The sequence below is a fragment of the Lactuca saligna genome, chromosome 9 (genome assembly GCF_052625555.1).
Source record: "Lactuca saligna cultivar CGN05327 chromosome 9, ASM5262555v1, whole genome shotgun sequence".
Lineage (NCBI taxonomy): Eukaryota > Viridiplantae > Streptophyta > Magnoliopsida > Asterales > Asteraceae > Lactuca > Lactuca saligna.
The window spans coordinates 169,694,085-169,701,460 of NC_136425.1; positions in this window are offsets into that span (position 1 = coordinate 169,694,085).

Consider the following 7,376-nt stretch of genomic DNA (forward strand, 5'->3'; position numbering starts at 1 on the left):
CCATACGAGTAAGTGCAGCATACTCAAAGGTATGCCAACATACTCGGTCAGATGACACTTTTCCATTAAGTGTTTATTCACTTAAGTCCTTTCATCCAACACTCAGAGCTAGACTCATAACTTCATTCTAAGTCATAAAGTTTCCACCTTTATGACTTTGCAAGCCTAAATAAGGTCCACAAGCCAAAACCCTAACTTATTAATCCATTAAGACATCATAACTCATGCATGGAAGGGATAGAAGGAGCAATATCACATTTTTAATGTTCCTTCTAGCTCCACAAATGATAAATTTTCCAACTTTATCCATTAGAATGGTCCAAACCACCCAGATCTATTCTTTAAGTCTCAAAGGGACCAAAAGTGCATCTTTTTTTTTCAAATTAATCCATTAAGTCCAAGTCTCCAACTTTTAGATCTAAACCAACAAGATGTTTAGATGGATTAAAGTTCCAACTTTATCCATTACAAGGCCACAAACTTTCAAGATCTAAACGTTATGCATTAAAGTGACCAAAAGTTCTCAATACCCAAGACTCGTTAGATCTAACAAATGAATCATCAAGATTGAAGCTTTATACCCCAGAAGAAAGATGAAGGTCAACAAGGCCTGGATCTACAAGCTCCAATAGCAACCAACACTTCTCCAATGAGTTCCTTCTACTCTAAGATACACCAAGCACAATCCAAAGCACTCAAAAAAAACTTCTTTAGCGAACAAGGCTCAAAATAGGGTTAGGATTTCATGGATGGATGTCTAAGGGATGGAGGTTCAAAATATAAAGGGTTTGGGCAGTTAAGGGGGTGAAATAGGGCTCAAAACACTAAAATTAGGGTTTTGGGTCTTATTGCGTACGCCCAACTTACCAAATGGCACGCCCAACGTACGCTCTTGAATACGTGTCTTGATCAGCTTGTACGCCCAACCTACTACTACTTCCATTACTAGATTCAAATTGCTATAAGCTCTTTGTTTCAACTCCGATTTTGGCTTTCTTAAAATCCACAGAAAGATCTTGAAGAGACCCACAATATTATCTAGATATCTTGGCCTAAAAACTTCTCGAACAAAAATCCATATTTCGTGAAAGGCTCCAACCTATGACTTTCCCTTTTCTACTCTTTGGCCCAAAACACAATTCAAAGGTTAGATCCCTCAACCATCATTAAGGACTAAAGCCTTTAGACAGTCGACTTCCAACCCACAAACCTGAACCATAGAATGATCCAAATAGGGTGTTAAATGTAACATCCCAAAACTACGGTCTAAAAATTTTGTTGAAAATCATTACTAAAACATAATCATCCATAATTAAAATGAAAACAAGTGTTGTGTGTCTCAAAATATCATATCGAACATTGTTTCAAAAACTGAATAAGAAATGATAAGAGTCAATACATCCTAGGAGAAAAGTTGTGGTATGTGTCGTGCCATCAACTCGAGCCCTTCCCTTTGCTAGCTGAAGTACCTGAAACCAAAACTAAAACTGTAAGTAGGAAGCTTAGTGAGCTCCCCCAAGCTACCACATACCATACACATATAACATGCAGTTAGGAGATACAGGCCTAACCCACACTTATGGAGATACGGGCCCCGCCCACACTCATTGAGATACGGGCCCCGCCCACACTCTGCTAACTCTGAGATACGGGCCCCACTCACACTCAGCTACTCGAGATAAGGGCCCCGCCCATACTCAGCTGCTATATGATATGGGCCCCACCTACACTTAGCTACTAGGTAGACATACAAGCATCACACAGACAACACGTATAACTAGATCTATAATTCAGATGTATATCATAATCAAACTTTGATCATAAGAGATACGGGACCCGCCCACTCTCATCTACTAATCATAACATACTACGGGTCGGCCCTGGTGCCTTAGACCCATTCTTACAGAAGGAAACTCACCTCATAAGGCTGACTGCTGAAATGCTGATCGGGAACTGTCTGACTACTCCTCCGGTAACTCCCTGACTACAATTCCCATAAAGACACTTATACAAACACATATAACTAATCTGAGGGTAAAATGATCATTTTACCCCTGGTCAAAGTCAATATCCTGGTCAAAGTCAACTTCCAGTTGACCTGACTCACCGAGTTGGGCCTCCAACTCATCGAGTCCCTATCCTTTCTTTTATCCTTCTATCCGACTCTACACGTCGAGTTTAACAAAGACTCGATGAGTTCCCCTTCTAGAATGACATCTAGTCAACCTTCATCTGACTCGTCGAGTTGTATGAACAACTCGTCGAGTCCTCCTTCATCATATGAACATGTTGAGACCATGACTCGCCGAGTTTTATGAACAGCTCGTCGAGTCTGTTTTTGTGGGTAAGGAGATTGCCTTGGACTCGCCGAGTGTGTTCTAACACTTTTCGAGTCCCATGGTTTCCAGATTATGGCTATGTCTCAATACGTCGAATCGCTCCTCTAGACTTGTCTAAATCCTTGCTATCACTCAGCTGGGTTCCTTTGAACCACAACATATTGGGGACTCAAGCCCTATACTCGCCGAGTTTCAAGAATAAATCGTCAAGTCGCCAATTGTTTAAGTCTATAACTCGATTTCTGGTGTACAACTCTCATCCAAAAGGTAGATCTAGGCTTCTAAGGTTGATCTAACACGTAAACATATGAACTTTACGTGCATGCATGTATCATTGGTGCTTAAAAGGCCAAAAATGGGGGTTTTAGCATGCATGGGGTTCTTCTGGCCCTAAAGATGGCACCATTATCCCAGGAGGACCCTTCAAGGTCCTAGATTCGATGGTGAATCCACTTGGGACTTCCAAATCCCAAGACTCAAACTTCTTAAACCAAGATAACCATAAGAAGATATAGGAAATCACAAGTCAATAGGGAAGGTTTATTAGCAGAAAGTGAAGAGAAACTGATGTTGGTCTTGGATCTACTTCTTCTCCCTTGATTCTTCTTCCTTCCATCTCTTTCACTAGCTACAAGATGCACCAATAACTCTCAAAATCACCAAGTAAGCTCAATCTCTCTTATGAGGAATTAGGGTTTCGAGATTAATGCTCTAGAGGTGATGGAGGTTGGACTAGAAACCCATAATGTTCCTTAAATATGGTGCAAATCCAAAATATTAGGGTTTCGCCCAGACTGGCTTGCTTGTCGAGTCAGGCATGGACTCAGCGAGTAGATCACTTAAAATCCGCGTCCACTCCTTGCATGCACTCAATGAGTTAGGGCTACTACTCATCGAGTTACTCTTATAAAAATGATATAAATACATTAAGTACGTACTAGGAATGGGGCGTTACAATTCTCCCATACTTATCTTAGACTTCTTCTTCGAAGTCTGATGCCCCTGAAAACAACTCTGGGTAGTGCTCTCTCATCTCCTCCTCGGGCTCCCACGTCTACTCCGAGCCCTTATGATGCTTCCATCGCACCTTAACTAACCTTACCCTATTGTTCCTCAACTCCTTTACCTTGCGATCCAAAATCGCCACTAGTCTCACAATATAGTTCAGGCTATCATCAACCTGAATGTCCTCAAGGAGTACCACCGCTGAATCATCCACTAAGAACTTCCGTAATTGAGAAACGTGGAAAGTGCTGTGGATATGGTTGACCTCTACTGGAAGATCTAGCCAATACAAAACCCAACCCACACAGGCCAAAACCCTAAAGGGACCAATGAACCTAGCGCCTAGCTTGCCCCTTTTCCAAAATCGGATGACACCCTTCCAGGGTGACACCTTCAAAAGGACTATATTGCCCACTTGGAACTCCAAGTTCGAGCGCCACTTATCGGCATAACTCTTATGCCGACTCTGGGTAGTCTGAAGCATGCTACGGACCTGCTATATCAACTTTGTGGTCTTGAGTACTACCTCCGTACTCCCCATGACTCTCTGACCAACCTCACCCCAATAGACTGGGGTCCTACACTTCCTCCCATAAAGCATCTCAAAATGAGGACGGTTAATACTAGCGTGGTAACTGTTGTTATACGAAAATGCCGCTAATACAAGATACATATCGTAACTTCCACAAAAATCTAGGACATATGCCCGAAGCATGTCTTCGAGAGTCCGAATCATCCTCTCGCTCTGCTCGTCTGACTGAGGTTGGAAAGTGGTGCTGAAATGAAGATGAGTACCCATCTCGTCATGAAACCGCTTCCAAAACCTGGAAGTGAACCAGACGTCTCAGTCTGACACCACTAAAACTGGCACTCCATGATGTGCCACTACCTCTCACAAATAAATATTGGCTAAATTCTCAGTTGAGATAATCTCCTGGATCGGTATAAAATGCACACTCTTGGTCAACCAATCCACGATGACCCAAATTGAGTCAACTCCACATGCCGTCTTGGGAAGCGTAGTAATGAAATCCATGGTGATATCCTCCCATTTCCACATGGGAATATCCAATAGATGCATCTTTTCGTGGGGTCTCTAGTGCTTTTCCTTGACCTTCCTGTAGGTCAGGCATCTCTCTATATACCATGCTACATCCCGCTTCATGCAGGGCCACCAATAATCGAATCGAAGATCTCTATGCATCTTCGTCGCCCTTGGATGGATGGAGAATCGAGACTTGTCGGCCTCGTTCATCAACACTTTCCGTACCCAGCCCTAGTACGGATCCTAGACCCTCCCATGCAGAGTCAACAATCCTCGATTGTCATAATCGAAAGAAGCTACTCGGCCTACAATTCTCTCACACTTTTGCCTTTCCTCCTTCAGGCCCACAATGTGGGCCTCCTTGATCTGCTCCAACAATGGAGTAATCATTATCATCCTCAGACATATATCTCTGATCAGGGCCGCCACTGCCTTGCAGCTCAGAGCATCGGCCACAATGTTGGCCTTGCCCAGATGGTAAAGGATCTCACAATCGTAATCCTTTACCACATCCAACCATCGATGCTGCCTCATGTTCAGATTTGGCTGATCTATAAGGTATCTCAGACTCTTGTGATCCGTGTAAATGGTACAACAGACCCCATAGAGGTAATGTCACCAAATCTTGAGGGCGAATACCACTTCCCCCAACTCTAAATCATGCTTCGGGTAGTTAGCCTCGTGAGGCTTCATCTGTCTAGAGGCATAAGTTATGACATGCCCCCTCTGCATCAACACTACTCCCATACTTGTGATCGAAGTGTCACAGTATAATACAAAGTCATCCACTCCCTCTGGAAAAGGTAAGAATCGGTGCCTCGCATAGTCGCTGCTTGAGCGTCTCAAATGTTGACTGCTTCTCAGAACCCCAGCGAAACGCCACTGACTTCTTAGTCAGTCAAGTGAGTGGTACTTCTATCTTGGAAAAGTCCTAAATGAATCTTTTATAATACACTGCTAGACCTAGGAAGCTCCAAATCTCAGATGAAGACCTCGGGACCTCCCACTGCATCACGACCTCTATCTTGGCCAGATTTACATGTATACCCTTCTGGTTGATGAGGTGTCCAAGGAATAGCACCTCGCGCAACCAAAACTCACTCTTAGAGAACTTCGTGAAAAGTTTCTCCCTCCTCAGTGTCTCTAGCACCTCTCTCCGGTGCTCCTCATTTTGATCCTGAGTCTTGGAATAAACCAAGATGTCATCGATGAACACTATCATAGACCGATCCAACATCAGCCTGCATACGCGGTTCATGAAATCCATGAACGCGGTTGGAGCATTGGAGAGCTCAAACAACATCACCGCAGACTCATAATGACCATAGCGGGTCCTAAAAGCAGTCTTATGTACAGATTCATCCTTGACCCGCATCTGGTGATATCCCAGCTGCAAATCAATGATGGAAAACAAAGATGCTCCCTGAAGTTGGTCAAACAGATCATCTATCCTCGGAAGTGGGTAACGGTTCTTCACTGTTACCTTGTTCAACTCCCGGTAGTCTATACACATGTGATGCGACCCATCCTTCTTCTTCACAAACAGGATCAGGGATCCCCACGGTGAACTGCTCAGCCTGATAAAAACCATGTATAGCAACTCCTGCAGCTGCGTAGACAACTCCTGCATCTCTGGAAGAGCCAACCGATATGGTGCCTTGGCTATCGGAGCCGCATCAGGAACCAAGTCAATCCTGAACTCAACCTGTCTCTCAGGAGGTATTCCAAGCAAATCATCTGGAAACACATCTGGGTACTCTCATACCACCGATACATCGTCAACTTTCGCCTTACCCTTCTCCTGGGCATCCATCTAGAAACACATCTGGGTACTCGGGATGTACCTCGCGCAACCCTGCTAATAGTAGCGCCTCACTCTCGCTGCAGAGCATAGAATTGGTCCGCGTTGTGGCCTCTCGCCCTGAATCACTAACTCTCCCCCACTAGGAGTGTGAACCCTCACTAACTGTAGCTCACAATTGATCACTGCCCCATTGGGGCTCAACCAATCCATACCTACTATAACCTTATTCCCTCGCATGGGAATAGGAACCAAATCCACGGAGAACATTTCATCAAATAACCGCAACATACATACTCTATGAACCCTCGCGACCGTGATGGTCCTGTCATCCGCTATCTCCACATCGAGTGGGCAGTCTAGCTCCCCTGGAGCTCTACTAAATCACTTTCTAGGTGCAAGCGACACAAATGATCAGGTAGCCCCCGAATCAAACATTACCATAGCTGAGTTGTCGTTCACTAAGAACGATCCTATAAACAACACAAAATATGAGCAATAATAAGAAATAAATAAGAGGTAATGGAGAAGGTACATACCTGTAACCAGATCAGGAGCTGCACATGCCTCCTCTGCAGTCAACTGGAAGGCTCTGCTCTTTGCCACTGGCATCTCAGCCCGGCCCTGACGGCCGTCTGTAATCCTCAATGTAGCAGGGGCGGGTGCCATCACCGTCCATGTTGTCGCGAAACTCGGATACTGGGATCTCTTATGGACCCTTTGATTGGACTGAAAGCAAATTAGATCAGATAATGTGGTGGTAGTAGTAGTAGTAGAAGCAGCAATACAAGCTCTGCTCACATGTCCTGTTTGGCTGCACTTGAAACTCTTTGCCCTACACGTACCCTCGTACGACCTGCCACACTTGCTTCAGCGGCCTCGGCTCTGTTGGTCCTTCCCTTTGTAATCTGTCGTGGGATTCTTGCCTGAGCCCTCCGTGCCAGGTACCGACTCTAGCTTCCTCTTCCTCTCCATCTCAAGATCTCTCTCTCTCTCTCTTTCTCCCGATCCTATGCTATCATATCCTCTAGCATTTTACAGTTAGATTGTCTCACAAACTAGCGTATATCACTCCGTAACACCTCATGATATTGGGCCTTCTTCATCTCCTCACCCGCGGCATACTACTCAACAAGGAGAGCCCTTTCCCTAAACTTGGCGGTAGTCACCGCCACCATCGCTGTCG